The sequence below is a fragment of the Pteropus vampyrus genome, unplaced genomic scaffold, assembly GCF_000151845.1.
Source record: "Pteropus vampyrus isolate Shadow unplaced genomic scaffold, Pvam_2.0 Scaffold548, whole genome shotgun sequence".
NCBI classification, from domain to species: Eukaryota; Metazoa; Chordata; class Mammalia; order Chiroptera; family Pteropodidae; genus Pteropus; species Pteropus vampyrus.
This window is the reverse complement of record NW_011889329.1, coordinates 14704-30379: the sequence shown is the minus strand read 5'-3', so window position 1 is coordinate 30379 and position 15676 is coordinate 14704. Positions and strand designations below refer to the sequence as shown.

General features: G+C 39.6%; 2 protein-coding genes and 1 pseudogene across 11 annotated transcripts in view; 2 read left to right on the top strand and 1 right to left on the bottom strand.

The window, feature by feature from the left end:
• MOSPD1 (motile sperm domain containing 1) overlaps nt 1-11222 on the bottom strand; it is a 36836-nt gene extending 25614 nt beyond the window's left edge. For 2 of the 4 annotated variants that reach the window (XM_023525294.1, XM_023525293.1), the window contains exon 1: nt 11070-11206. The gene's annotated coding sequence lies outside the window, so the exon portion shown is untranslated. Of the gene's footprint in view, nt 1-11069 lie in introns of all 4 variants that reach the window. The other 2 variants (XM_011383851.2, XM_011383847.2) reach the window with 2 other exon arrangements.
• FAM122C (family with sequence similarity 122C) overlaps nt 1-15676 on the top strand; it is a 127139-nt gene that overhangs the window by 100874 nt on the left and 10589 nt on the right. The gene's annotated exons all lie outside the window — the stretch shown is intronic.
• Nucleotides 2333-2451, top strand: LOC111733320 (annotated as a pseudogene).

Below are 15676 nucleotides of genomic sequence, written 5' to 3'. Positions count from 1 at the left end.
CAAGAAGGTCCAGAGAGAAAATCCACAAAACCCAACCCCCCAAAAAAATTAAAAAAAAAAAAACAGAAACACAAGGACAAGGAAGCAATGGAAACACCGAGCTACCAGAAAGCAAAAGATAAAATGTCTATAGGAAAATCTCATATTTCAATAATCACCCTAAATGTAAATGGACTGAACTCACCAATAAAAAGGCACAGAATTGCAGAATGGATCACAAAGCAAATCCCAACCATATGCTGCCTCCAGAAGATACATCTCAGCTCCAAAGACAAATATAAACTCAAAGTGAAAGGGTAGAAAATGATATTTCAAGCAAAAGGCATTTAGAGAAAAGTGGGAGTAGCGGTACTAATATCAGACAAAATGGACTTCAAAATAAAAAAGGTAAAGAAAGATACTGAGGGACACTTCATAATGATAAAGGGAATCATATACCAAGAACACATAACACTTATTAACATCTATGCTCCCAATCAGGGAGCCCCGAAATATATAAAGTAATTACTAACAGAACTAAAGAAAGAAACAGACCAAAACACTATTGTAGTAGGGGATCTAAATACCCCACTGTTGGATATGGACAGATCATCCAAACAGAAAATCAATAAGGAAATAACATCTTTAAATGAAACATCAGACCAACTGGACATAATTGACATCTACAGAGCCTTCCATCCCAAAACAGCTGCTTATACATTCTTCTATAGTGCACACGGAACATTCTCAAGGGTTGACTACATACTGGGACACAGAGATAGTCTCAACAAATATAAGAAGTTTGAAATCATACCAACCGTGTTCTCTGATCGTAATGCTTTGAAGCTCGAAATCAACTGTAAAAAGAAAGTGGGAAGAACCACAAATACATGAAGATTAAACAACATGCTACTAAAGAATGACTGGATCAGAAAGAAATAAAAAGAGAAATCAAGAGATACATAGAAATGAATGATAATGATAGTACAACATATCAAAACTTCAGGGACATGGCACGGCAAAAGCAGTAATAAGTGGAAAGTTCATATCATTACAGGCCTATCTCAAAAAACAAGAATGAGCTCAAATAAACAACCTAACACCTCATCTTAAAAAAAATAAAAAAAAAACTAGAAAAGAAGAGCAAACGAAGCCTAAAATCAGCAGAAGGAAGGAAAAAGTCAAAATTAGGGCAGATTTAAATGAAATTGAGAACAAAAAGACAATAAAAAATAAATACAACGAAGTGCTGGTTCTTTGAGATTAATAAAACTGACAAACACCTGGCTAGACTCACTATAGAAAAAAGAGAAAGGGCACAAATAAACAAAATCAGGGATGAAAGAGGAGAAATTATGACAGACACTGTAGAAATACAAAGGATCATACAAGAATATTATGACAAAGTATATAACCCCAAATTGTATAACCTAGAAGAAATGGACAAGTTCTTAGAAAGATACAATCTTCCTAGAATGATTCAAAAAGAACTGGAAAATCTAAACAGACCTATCAGCAGTATGGAAATTGAAACAATCATCAATAACCTATCAAAAAAGTAAAAGTCCAACACCAGATGGTTTCACCAGTGAATTCTACCAAACATTCAAAGGAGATTTAATACCTATTCTTCTCAAATTCTTCTCAAAAATCGAAGCAGTGGTAATTTTGCCTAACTCATTTTCTGAGACCAATATTACCCTGATACTAAAACCTGGTAAAGATAACACAAAAAAGAAAACTACAGACCAATATCTCTCATGAACACAGATGCAAAAATCCTAAATAAGATACTAGCGAACCGAATACGGCAACACATTAAAAAGACTGTATACCATGATCAAGTTGCCTTCATCCCAGGGGCAAAGACAAGATTTAATATACACAAATCGACTAATGTGATACACCCACATAAACAAAATAAAGAATAAGAATCATATGATCATATCAATAGATGCAGAAAAAGGCTTTGACAAGATACAGTGTCCATTTATGATCAAAACACTGAATGAATCAGTATAGAAGGAAAGTACCTTAACATAATAAAGGCCATATATGACAAACCTTCAGCCAACATTATTCTTAATGGTGAAAAACTAAAAACCTTCCAAGATCAGGAACAAGACAATGCTGTCTGCTATCACCGCTGTTATTCAATTGGAGGTCGTAGCTAGTACAATCAGGTAAGAGAAAGAAATAAAAGGCATTCAAATAGGAAATGAAGAAGTCAAACTGTCACAATTTACAGATGACGTGATTCTCTGTATAGAAAACCCTAGACTTCACAAGAACTCTAGAAATAATAAAGACAGGGTTTTCAGGATACAAAATCAACGTTCCAAAAATCCATAACATCTACGGCCCTGCTACCCTGAACAAGCCCAATCCTGTCTGATCTTGGAAGCTAAGCAGGATTGGACCTGGTTAGTACTTGGACAGGAGACCACCTAGGAAGACCAGGTACTGTAGGCATAAAAAAAAAAAATAAGGGATTGTAAGCTGACAAGGTCCTCACAATCTGAGGTCAACCAAGGGTTGCCTTGCCTAAAAAAAAAAAAAAAAATCCATAGCATTCCTCTACTCTAAAAATGGATTGTCAGAAAAAGAAATAATAATAATAAAAAAAAACAATTGCTTTTGTAATTGCAATAAGAAGAATAATATACCTAGGATTAAACCTAATGAAATATTTGAAGGTCCTATATAATGAAAACTATAAGACTCTATTAAAAAAAAAATTGAAAAAGACACAAAGAAATAGAAAGATATTCCGTGTCCTTGGACTGGAAGAATCAACATAGTTAAAATGACCTTAATACCTAAAGCATTATACAGATTCAATGCGACCCCCATCAAAATCCCATCAGCATTTTTTAAAGAAATAGAATAAAAAATCATCAGATTTGTATGGAAGCACAAAAGACCCCTGAATCAAAGCTATCCCGAGAAAAAAGGACAAGGCTGAAGGCATCACTCTGCCTGACTTCAAATTATTCTACGAAGTGACAATAATCGAAATGGCATGGTATTGGCAGAAAAATAGACACACAGACCAGTGGAACAGAACTGAGAGTCCAGAATTAAACCCCCATTTATATGGGCAAATAATTTTCGACAAAGGAGCCAAAAACATACAATGGAGAAAGGAAAGCTTCTTCAATAAATGCTGCAGGGAAAACTGGAAAGCCACCTGCAAAAGAATGAAACTAGACTGTTGTCTATCACCACATACCAAAATTAACTCAAAGTGGATTAAGGACCTGAATATAAGACCTGAAACTAAATTGCTCAGAAGAAAACATAGATACTAAATTTATGGACCTAGGACTTAAAGAGGATTTTATAAATTTGACCCTAAAGGAAGTAAAAGCATGAATGGGACTACATCAAACTAAAAAGCTTCTGTAGAACAAAAGAAACCATCAACAAGGCAAAGAGACAACCACACAAATGGTAAAATACATTTGCAAGCAGCCTCGGATAAGGGCCTAATACCCCAAATATACAAAGAACTCATACAACTCAATATCAATAGAAAAACAAACAATCTATTTAAATAATGGGCAGAGGACCTGAACAGACACTTCTCCCAAGAAGACATACAAATGGCCAACATGTGAAAGGATGCTCAACTTCACTAGCTATTAGGAAAATGCAAATCATAATCACAGTGACATACCATCTCACACCTGTTAGTATGGCTATTATCAACAGGACATATAATAACAAGTTTGGAGAGCATGTGGAGTAAAAGGAACCCTCATACACTGCTGGTGGGACTGCGAATTTGTATAGCCACTATGGAAAACAGTATGGAGTTTCCTCAAAAAAGTAAGAATTGATCTACCATTATGATCCAGCAATCCCTCTACTGGGTATTTACCCAAAAAAACTTGAAAACATTTATCTGAAAAGATACATGCACCCCAGTGATCATAGCAGCATTATTCACAGTGTCCAGGACATGGAAGCAACTGAAGTGCCCTACGATAGATGATTAGATAAAGCAGCTGTGGTACATATATACAATGGAATATTACTCAGCCATAAGAAGAGATGAAATACTGCCACTTGCAACATCATAGATGGACCTTGAGATAATCATACTAAGCAAAATAAGCCAGACAGAAAAAGTTGAAAACCAGATGATATCACTTATATGTGAGATATAAACCTAAAAGCAACAAATGAACAGGACAAACAGAGATTCATGGACATGGACAATAGACTAGTGGTTACCAGAGGGGAGGGGCAAGGCGGGAGGTAGACGGGATAAAGTGAGTCAAATATATGGTGACAGAAAGAAGTCTAACTATGGGCAGTGAACACACAATGCAATGTATAAATGAGTCACTGTCGCATTGTACACTTGAAACTTATTGGATTTTGTTAATCAATGTCAGCCCAATAAAAAATAAAAAAAAGTCCTGCCTCCCTGATGCTGTCACACATGCCCTCATCTCTCAAAAATTTCCCTGCTTTTCCTGGAAGTTCTCAAAGGATGATCCAAAATTCAAGTCTTGATACATGAGTTTCTTTTTCAGTTTTATAAAGAAAAAATTGAAATACAAGTCCACTTACTAAGTTGTATATAGTTTATTTTCCTGATTATGAAAGAATAACTATGGCTGTCAGTAACTATTCATTAGGGTATTAATAACCAAGGTTTATCTTATTCTTCCTCTCTGGACCCCAAAATTTTCCTCATTCTTCAAAGCCTAGCTCAGCCCCTCCTCCACCTTGAAGCTTTCCTCTACTACCCTGATCTACATGGATCTCACTAATTGTTATTTTTTAATGTACTTACTGTATGGATTGACTACTTTGACATTTGTGTGTATTAATTTTGACTCCCCTGATTTTGAGCATAATGCCATAGTTTTCCTGTGGGTTCTTTTTTCCCTTTTTGCATCCTTCATAGACCCAAGCTCAGTTTTAGGTACTTAGCAGATACTGAGCTTATCACTTAACCTACAAGTGTTTACTAATAATTGTCTCCTTCATCAAGAAACACTGCCCTTCCCCATAGAAGCAAAGGGACCAAATTAGAGGAACAATAAATCTATGGTGGCTACTTGCCAGGGGTTAGGGTAAGAGGAGAACATACAATAGTATTCCCAGCTGCCTCTCCTGCCTCCCTTCTTCCCTATCTTCCTCCCATCTCCTCTGGCTCCTCAGTGCCCAAGTGGGCCATCAGTGTTTAGAAATCTGAGTCCTCAACATACCCCCATACCCCTGACCTTAACAGGGAGACAGTACGGCCAGGAGCTGGTGCTACAGGAAACTACCTTGTCTTCCTTGTCCTTTTCCTCCATACTAAAGGAACAGAAATGCAATCCTGAAATTTGAAAGAAAACCTTATGTGCGTACACCACCTTGTGACCAGTTTGCAAACTACTCTTCCACCAAAAAAAAAAAAAAAAAGCCTAAACACACTAAAATCCTCACACACACCTTCTACCATCAGTCCAGGGAGACTAGTACCCCAAAGTGTGATTATTTGTGATTATTTTCTGCTTCCCTCACTTTGGATTGACCAGAGAAAGGAAAAGATGAGACTCTGAGGTAAACAGGGGAGTTTCAATGTCTTCTACCACCGCGGATTCTAAACTTGGAGACTGTTAAAGAACACTTTAAAAGCACATTGTCATTTGTACACACACCTTTTTATGAGAAGAGGAGACTGCAAGAAAAATCAAATGAAGTAAGTGAAACTTGGGTATTCTTGTACTGAAGTGGTTCAAAGTTTGAAACGGTTAATGATTCAAAGTACAAACTTCCCCAGAAACCAGTGACCTATCTGCTTGGCTTCAGAGCACCAGCCATTTACTACCTGTCTGGGGCTCTACAGTGTTTACTCCGTTTGGGTTCCTAGCTCCACCTCCAAGCCAGCTCCCTGTTATCTGGGCACAGGGGCTATCTTCTTCCTCCATACTTGGTGGAGTCCTTGCCAATAGCCAAGTAAATGTGAAATAGTTAAGAGCCTAAGTTATTTGGTTTTACTCTCACTGGTATTAAAACCTCTCTTTCCTTCCCATTGTATAAACTCAGCTCTCTCCCTCTTTGAATTTCCAATATTGTCTATTAGGATTTTTAATGGCTGATATGTTCCTAAAGTCAACTCTTTCACAAGCGATGTTATAATGTTCACTCCATATTTTTAAACAGTTCAATGCTCAATATTAGGCAGTTTTGTTTTTATACATTTTCTAGGGTTTTTTTTGTATAATTTGATATCTTACTAATGGGACTGACTGCTATAAATAATATGTAGTGACAGACTATTACATATTCAAGATGTAAAAGGTGGGTAGTATATGCTTTAAGCGTTTAAAAAAAATATGCGCTCCAGCAATGTCTTTTTAAAAACATTTTTAATTTTTTTTATTTTATTATTAGTTTCAAGTATACAGTACATTAGTTAGACAGTTATATAGTTTACAAAATGACCCCTCTAATTGCTCTTTCTCTCCTCTGGCTCTTCACCTAGCCTTTACATTAATGCTAACTGCATTCTCTATGCTGTGCTCACCATTCCTGTGACCATCTATCAACTACTAATTTGTATTTCTTTAACCCTTCACCCCATTCTCCCAGCCTCCCAACCCCGCCCCAACCGTCACCAGATTGTCCTCTATATTTGTGTCTGTTTTTGATTAGTTTGTTCTTTTTGTTCCTTAGATTCTGCATATAAGTTAAATCATATGGCATTTATCTTTCTCTAACTTATTTCACTCAGCATAATAACCTCTAGGGCCATCCATGTTGTTGCAAATGGCAGGATTTCATTTTTTTTAATGGCTGAGTAATAGTCCATTGTATATATGAACCATAACTTCTTTATCCAATCGTCTGTTGATGGGCATTTAGGTCGCTTCCATATCTTGGCTATTGTAAATTGTGCTGCCATGAACATAGGGGTGCATAGATCTTTACGAATTATTGTTTTGGTTTTCTTTGGATAATTACCCAGAAGTGCAATTGCTGGATCAAAAGTTAGATCTACTTTTAATTTTTTGAGAAACCTCCAGACTGTTTTCCACAGTGGTTGTACAAATTTGCAATCCCACCAACAGTGTATGAGGGTTCCCTTTTCGCCAACACTTTTTCTTTGATTCATTGATGATAGCCATTCTGACAGGTGTGAGGTGATATTTCATTGTGGTTTTAATTTGCATTTCTTTTAAGCTAGTTATTTCAAACTGTTGTTTTATTATAATATCCCAATATGTCTTCAGTTATTTCAAGATGTGCAATTCTTAAAGCAGAATCCATATTAATTCATTATATGAAATATATATATTGCTACATATTGCATTCTCAGAAGTTTTAGGATCACAAATTCAACAAACATTTACTAAGCACTTATTATATACCAGGTACTGTGCTAAGGAATATGGAGAAAAGATGAAAACATTGTCTCCACCTAGCAGGAAGAAGATACTCATAGCAGTTATGATATGATGTGGCAAGTGTTAAATTGCTAGTAGATACAAAATGCTCTGAGAGTATAAAGAAAGTGAGGTCTGCCTTAAATAGTAGTTTTCAGTAGGAGTGGAGGGGTGGGGTGAATTCCAGGAAGAATACATATGTAGAGGCATGAAAGGGACTCTTAAAATGAGCTTTGGCATTTCATATGGTTTCAAAAAAACAGCATGTATGAGGGAGTGGCAAGAGACAAGGTTGGAAAGGTAAGCTGGAGGCAGATAGTGATAAATCTTATAAGCCAAGTTTGGGGTTTTAGACTCGATTCTGGATGCCAATGTTTCTCCATATGTGGTACTGGACCAGCAGGACCAGCTTCACCCGGGAACTTGTTAGAAATGGAAATTCTTGGTTCCCACCCTAGACCTACTGAATCAGAAATTCTGGGGTTGGGACCCTCTAGATGATTTTGATACATATTACACTTTGAGAACCATGGCTCCAGGAAATGGGAAACCTCTGAAGGATTTTAAGCAGGAAACTGACCAGCTAAGATCTGAAGTAGGAAACCAGCTGACATTGACCAGTCAAGCAGAGGACCTGGCTCCAGAGTAGTTATAGTGAAAAAAAAAAACTGTTGAATGACTATGGCATAGAGAGATGATGAGGGCCTAGACTAAGGCAGTATGAATGGAGAGGAAACATATTTTTGAGATATTTTGCAGGTGGCCCAGGTTCAATCAGGTGAATAAACTATGTCAATACAAAGGTGTGACTGAAATAGTTTTTATATAAAAGCACACCATACTTTTGTTGAATGTAGCAACTGCTAGATGTTCTAAGAAAGAAATGGTCCACATTTATAGACCCTATAATAATGGAAGGTCAAGAGCAATTTCTATATGTTCCCATAGTATCAAGAGCAAAGGATGTCCTGGCTTATACATGAGTCTTCTGATATGCTTGGCATTTCTTCTTCCCACTGTAAGTTAGTAAACTGGCATTCACATATTAACATAGACATATTTTGTGAGTTTGGAGTGTGAATAAATTCCCGAGATCAATGTATAATTCCTGGATGAGCTGGCAAAATTAAATTCAAACCCTGAAAAGCTAAAAAAAGACACTGGTTCTGGTGATCTAACCAAGGTACTGCCAAGGTGAGACCCTGCTAGAGCCACCTTTTTATTCTAACTTGACCCTGGTCACATAGCCCACTTAGCTCAGGAAAAAGCTGTAATAAGTGAAAGAACTGGACTTTATACTATGCGTGAAGCTCAAGTGGAACTGTTGTTCCTAATTGTGGAGGCAGGATTTAGCTGAGGCAATCTTCAGTTTCTCGATGGAGAGAATGGTGGGGGGGCAGGGAGAGGGAGAGGGGGGAGAGAGAGAGAGAGGGAGGGAGGGAGGGAGGGAGGGAGGGAGGGAGAGGGAGAGGTTTACAGGTCAACCTATACAGCTAATTTACCAATGAGAATTTTGCAGAGTGAAATTTCTATTTGTTAGGACTCTAGATACTTCTTGTTACTGAACATTTTTTTAGTTGATACCAATATCTTGGCTTATTTGACCAACTTATTTCGGCCAAGAATAGTTTCTAATCAAAAACCACTATTTTAGGGAATTTGAGAGCTATAAAAGACCCTGGAGATTAAAACAAAACTTTCATATTACAGATGAGGAAATGGAGGGCCTCAAAGAGTAAATCACTTAATCTGTTTACTGTAGGGCAAAATTCTCCAGAATACTAGAAGGTGGCAAAATAAGATTAAGAGCAACACGGATAATCTGCCCGTTTAAGTTTTAGACAAGATTTTTAATTCCTCTATTTTCCATTTTAAACTTTTTTAAAAGCAGAAAAAGAATAGCAAATTACTTACTTTATTGGATTATTAGAGGATGAGGAAGGTTTTCTTGTAGTTTCTTAATTGTTTTGTTTTCAGAAATTGGAGTTAAATGTAAAAGCCCCATGAAAAAAAAAAATAATATTTGGGAAGAAAATGTGCGTGAACAATTTAAGGGGAGACACATGCATTATTTTATAAGCTATTTGTTCTATTTTCTCTTTTGCCTATAAAGGGGTAACTTTATACTAAATAACATCCATTATATTTGATTGTATATTACATGTAAAGGGAATCTATCATAATCACCTGTCACAGATTTGAAAAATTTCACATTTTCAAATATCCTGGTATTTGAGTAAATCTCTTATTTTGAGAGTTCTAGAAATGCTTCGCAAACTAGTTTAAACTTGCATCCTGTTTAACTATGTGGAAGTGAACAACTTGAAAGGCACATTTCGCCCGTTTCCTGTTTTCCAAACTTTCCACTACTTTATACCAAATATACTGCAATCTAAAAGGTGGTGTCCACTCTCTATTAAATATCCTGTATATAGCATCTCATAGGCAAAGATTTCCCAGCACTTAGAGGAACCGTCGAGAAGATTTTCATCATCAAGAATATATTAAACTCCATGTATTCTTTGCCTGAAAAGGTAGACTTCTCCCTTTCAGTCTGGAATTCAAATTAAGAACGCAATGCATTCTTAAAATACAGGACTGCTTTTTAGGAAAGACTAAAGGATCCAATTTTTCAAGTTTGCGTCGACCTCTTATTTCCCTCAAAGGTCAAAAATCCGGGAGTGTTTTCATTTAATATTTGCCCTCTCGCTCCCCGACGTGAGAGGTCTCTTTGAGTCTACTCTGGCAGAAATGCTACTGCAGTCCAGAGAGGACAGATGTTAACTTTACACTGAGGGGAAAACACAGAACAGATTAAAGGCCAGAGTGCAAGAGGGAGTCTCAAACAGTCCGTCCTAGGACTTCAACTGCACCTGATTGGGCCGGTCCCAGTCTTTCCAGCCCACGTCCCCACACCGGCCGGCTCCGTGTGAAACCGGTCATGTGAGCCTGTTTACAGCCGAGCAGCTGGTGCAACCATCAAGATCCATGCGGAGGTCCAGGAAAGGGGAAGCAGACAGGCCACATACCCCTACACCGCCCCCTCACATTTTGCATTCCAAGAATGCGCTCGCTCTCCCTCCCTGACTCTCCACCCCTTTCATCTCCCTCCAGCCACCCCGGACGCCTGCCTCCATCCCCGCCAATTTCCTTCCAGTTGCTCGCTGAGGGGACCGGCTGGGCTGGAGGAAGGAGGAAGGGCGAGGACGGTGTCACCCCAAATAGGGAGTCGAGCTCCCTCCCCCAGCCCTCCTCAAAACATCCGCCTAAGAGTTGTCCCCGGAGTCGCATCCCCGGGGCAACCGAACTCTGCCAGGCAGGCACTGGGAGGATTCCGAGCCTTTAGCCTCCGCCCGGGCACAAGACACACACACACACACACACGCGCGCGCACGCACACACACACACACACACACACACACACACACACACACACACACGGGCCAGCCAGACCTGGGGCTGGGATATGCAGGTAGCAGGGCAACTGACAGTCAGGGATGGGGCAGAAAGGACCCCATCTGATTCCTTCTCCCCACCTCCCACCCGAATCCCGGCGCCGCGGAGCCCTGCTGTCAGTCACCGAACCAAGCTCGGGGTTTGGGGACTGCTCGCTCTTTCTGCGGGGTCTCTCGGCAACGTAACTTCCACGTTTTCCCGAAGTCGGAGGAAGTGGGTGACGGGACGGTTGGGGACTCTCACCTCGACACACCAGCTCCTCGCAAAGCAGCTGCGACTGCTCCCCCGGTTCTTTGTCAGCGTCTCTAGGCTGCACTGCCTGCTGGGATACCGGAGGACTCAAATGCCACCTCTCTCCGCCCTCGAGGATGAGCTGCGGTTGGAGGGTGGGTGGGAAAAGGGATGAGAGGTGGAGCCCGGGGCGGGGCTGGGGGCGGGGTTCCCTTACCACCACCTTGCCTCTCTGGTTTCCTTGTTCTCTGTCTCTGATCTGCTCCTCCCCTCCCCTATCCTCCCCTTCCCTCCCAGCCCGCCGGCTCTTGAGGAGACTGGAGACTCTTACAAAGGTGCCATCTCCCTCTGCACTTGTTAGACAATCACCCTTGACTCCTCCCCTTTCTTACTCCCCTACACACTCACATCCAGTGAGTACCCAAGGCTATTTGATACTACCTCTGAGTACTCCACTCCTCAGTGCTTCAGGCTCTGTTTAGGCCCCATTACCTTTTGCTTGGATAGTCCCTCCACTCTTGCCTTTGTCTATACCATCTCCCAGGCAGCAACCAGAGGGATTTATCTAAGGTGTATAGGTGACTGTGTTACTCTTCTGATTGAAACCTTTCAATGTCTCAGCAGTACCTACAACTCCTTACCATGGAATATAAGGCCCTCTGTGATCCTTTTCTAATGCACCCAATACTCTAGCCCAATATACTGGCCATCCATGGAAGACAACGGGGCCTCAAGACAACTCAACCTGCACTGGCTGCCCCAAATCCCCCCCACCCTTAAAAGGAGGCTGCGCAGTCAGTAACGATCATAGGCCCTTGGGAGTATCATTAAACATAGAATTTTCAAAATTAAATTTTAATGATGTTCAGAAAAGAAGAGTAATATGCAGCTGCCACAGGTCTCCTCTCCACAAGTATAAGGCCCAAGGAATTCTCCCTAGTTGCCCACCTGAGCAATGGGCTGCCAGAAAATATCCCTTGGGCTCAGGCTTCTGATGCCTTTGCTCAGATTACCTCAATTTATAATGCTCTTCTCTGTCTTTAGAATACCAATCTATTTTTCAAGGCCGCTTCAGCAGCGGCTGGTCAGAGTTGCAGGAAGAGGCTGCAGGAAGAGGCTGCAGCTGATGGAGAGCAAGTAGTTATTTTTTTTTTATGCACACAAACAGAGGGAGGGGTTATCTTATTGAGGTAGCAGCCGCCTTCTCAGGCAGTTGAGAGCAAGATGAGCTGCTTGGTTACAGGAGCAGGTAAAGTCCATGGGAGCAGCAGAAAACGTTCTTGGGAGTGGGCACTGCTGATAGCTCTTTGGGCACTGCCTTCCTTGGCTGCTGGCCAGGCAGCTATCAGTCTCCTGAGTATGTAGAGGGGCTATGTTCTGAGTTAACCCTACAGCCGTCCATATGTCTTCTTTGGAGAAATGTCTCTTCATGTCCTCTGTCCATTTTTGGACTGGATTTTTTTTTTTTTTTGAGTTAAAGGAGTTCCTTATATATTGTGGATATCAACCCCTTATCAGATTTACGATATATTATCCCATTCAATTGGTTGTGGTGTTGGGAAAACTGGACAGATACATGCAAAAAAATTGAAACTGTACCACCCTTCTTATGCCATATACAAAAAATAAACTCAAAATGGATTAAAGACTTAAATGTAAGGCCTGAAATCATAAAACCATTAGAAGAAAATATAGGTAAGAAACTATTTGACATCAGTCTAAATAATCTTTTTGGATATGCCCCCTTGAGCAAGGGAAACAAAAGCAAAAACAAATAGGACTTCCATGACAACTATTAATTCCTGCTCCATCACCACAGAACATTGCTTATTTTGTTTTGCAATTCTTCCTGACTTAGGTAATCACTAGTACTGTATATGTCTTCCTTTCTCTCCTACCTAGACTATGAATTCCTCAAAGCTGACCTACAGCTGCCAGCACCAATGCCTGATCCAGAAAAGATATCAGTAAAATTGGATGAAATGAAATCCTTCAACTCCACAGCATCCAAAACCCTAAGTAGGCCCAGAAAGGATCCTGGGCAACACCTCATACAACAAACACTATTCCTTCACTAGGTCATCTCCATCTTGACCCAGTCATGTGTCATTTTGCAAACATAAACTGGTTAGGCAGCACAGCATTGCAAAAGGACCAAAGCTGGTACTTCCCTTGCAGGTCAGACTGGTTTGTGGTATAGTATATGGTTGTGGAAAATTTAACTGGTACAGTTCCCATGAGAATCCAGAGTAGAAAAATTTTGTGGTGCCATATAAAATAACTGAGTTTCCAATGCAGACATATCTCCTACCTTTGGGAGGTTTTGGACTCCTATTTGCTTCAGACTACCCTTAGGTACCATACCCTTTAGAACTTCTATTCTTTTTTATAAGGCATTTTATTACAAAAGTAGACATCTTGCTTTGTGTTGTTCTTGCATCATTTAATGCATATTTATTTTCTCTCCAATTATGTTAGAAGCTACACTCTGGCAGGGTTTCCTCATCCCTAAAATGGAAACAAGAATTCTTGCCCTACCCAGTCTTTCAGGCTGATGAATGTTCTAATGTGATAATATTTATAGCATATGTGATAATGTAACTATAAGATGCTCTTCAAATATAAGCTCTGTTATATTTTACACTTTAAAAAAAATCTTTATATTCTACTATATTAGGTGTGTGTGTGTGTGTGTTTGAGATTCCACATTAGGAACCAAAGCCTTTATTGCAAATTCCTGGACATAATGCTTTAAATTGCAGTTTTCTAAACTTGCCAGAAGAATCACCAGGAGCCCTTGTTAAAAACACATTCTGAGAACCTACCCCAGACATACTGAATAAAAATTTCCAGGTAAACTTCTGCTCCAACAAATCTAAAGTGTGGGTTTGTCCACGCCACCAACCAATTCTCTCACACCAGTTGGGTGTCCTATGATTCAACTCAATTTTGACGATATCTACCCAAAGATAACATCATATCTCACAGGTAAAGTGTTCCGTCCCACAAGACTACCCTCCACTTCAGATGCCAATTGCAGGACTAGATTGTTACCCGTGCTGTACTATTGAAATACTGGTCACAAATGAAAGGTTCCCACAACCCCCTCCTTACGTTCAATTCCACATATTTGTTGGTCAACACCTGTGAAAATGTTATTTAACCCATTATCCTGGGAACCAGCAGAATGACAGAGGTGCTTCAGGAAATTCATTTACATTTATAGAGCCTTAGACCGTGTAAATAGTAGGGAAAGGAATGCCACACAAATCACTGTTAGTTTAGGCACAAACCCAGTTGATGAACTGTGGAACCATAAAATTAAAACTTTCTCTAACAGGCAGAAAAGGAAAACAAACGTTACTCGTTACTGTTTCTCTGCATGCTAACCTCTTAAATCTACAGTGCTGCCAAATCCTCTGCTATCTCACGTATGGCTGGGAACAGTTAAATATCCCAACAGTAAGAAAAAAAGTAGGCTTATAGGACAGCACTCGAGCAACTCTGTGTCATTACTAGTTTAGGTGACTTTTCGAAACATATGAAAGAGGAATCAATCTCAACAGCGATATTGATTGTATTTCATCTCTCTCCATTTGAACGGGTAAGCCTTTGTCCCACATGTCTAGTCGTCCCTAAGGCTGTATGTGGACCTAGACGTCCATTATCTGCATTATGTATCTGATAATGTTTTTATTCCCCAAAGTAATGGAAATATATTGATATTCAGATGGTCCTCAGATGGGCTTACAGGGTAGCACTCCGTTGTGATGTCAAAGGTCAATGAACCAGCTCTGCCTCATTGTAATTACGATTATTTCTCCAGAACGTCTGTAAGAGGTGGGCAAATGCTGAGCTTAGTTCATACGTGGGTTGGCTTGATATGCAGTAGTAAACAAAGTGGACTTTGAAAAGTTTAAACCTCATTAACTTTCAGTTTGGCATGTAATTGGTCAAAGTCTTTCTTAAATCAGGCAGAACATTTGGGTTAATAAAATCAAGTTGCATGGTTCACAGGGTACTTAAAATAATTAAAAGCGACTAATTATGAAGTTCCAATTGAAGATGCTGGTATTCTGCCTCCCTGGATGGGTAGAAAGGATGATTGTGTTAAGTATATTCACCATTTGGTTTAAACATAGATTCTGCTGTGGAAAACCGTCTGGAGGTTTCTCAAAAAATTAAAACTGGACATACCTTTTGACCCAGCAATTGCACTTCTGGGTAATTATCCAAAGAAAATCAAAACAATAATCCGTAAGGTTCAATGCACCCCTATGTTCATGGCGGCAGAATTTACAATAGCCAAGATATGGAAGCAACCATGTGCCCATCAACAGACGATTGGATTAAGAAGTTATGGTTCATATATACAATGGAGTATTACTCAGCCATTAAAAATGAAATCCTACCATTCACAAGGACATGGATGGACCTAGAGGTTATTATGCTGAGTGAAATAAGTCAGAAAGACAAAGACCATATGATTTCACTTATATGCAGACTCTAAGGAACAAAAATAACAAACTAATCAAAAACAGACTCACAAATATAGAGGTCAGTCTGGTAGAGGGAAGGGGTGCTGGGAGCTTGGAGAAAGAGGGGGAAGGTTAAAGAAG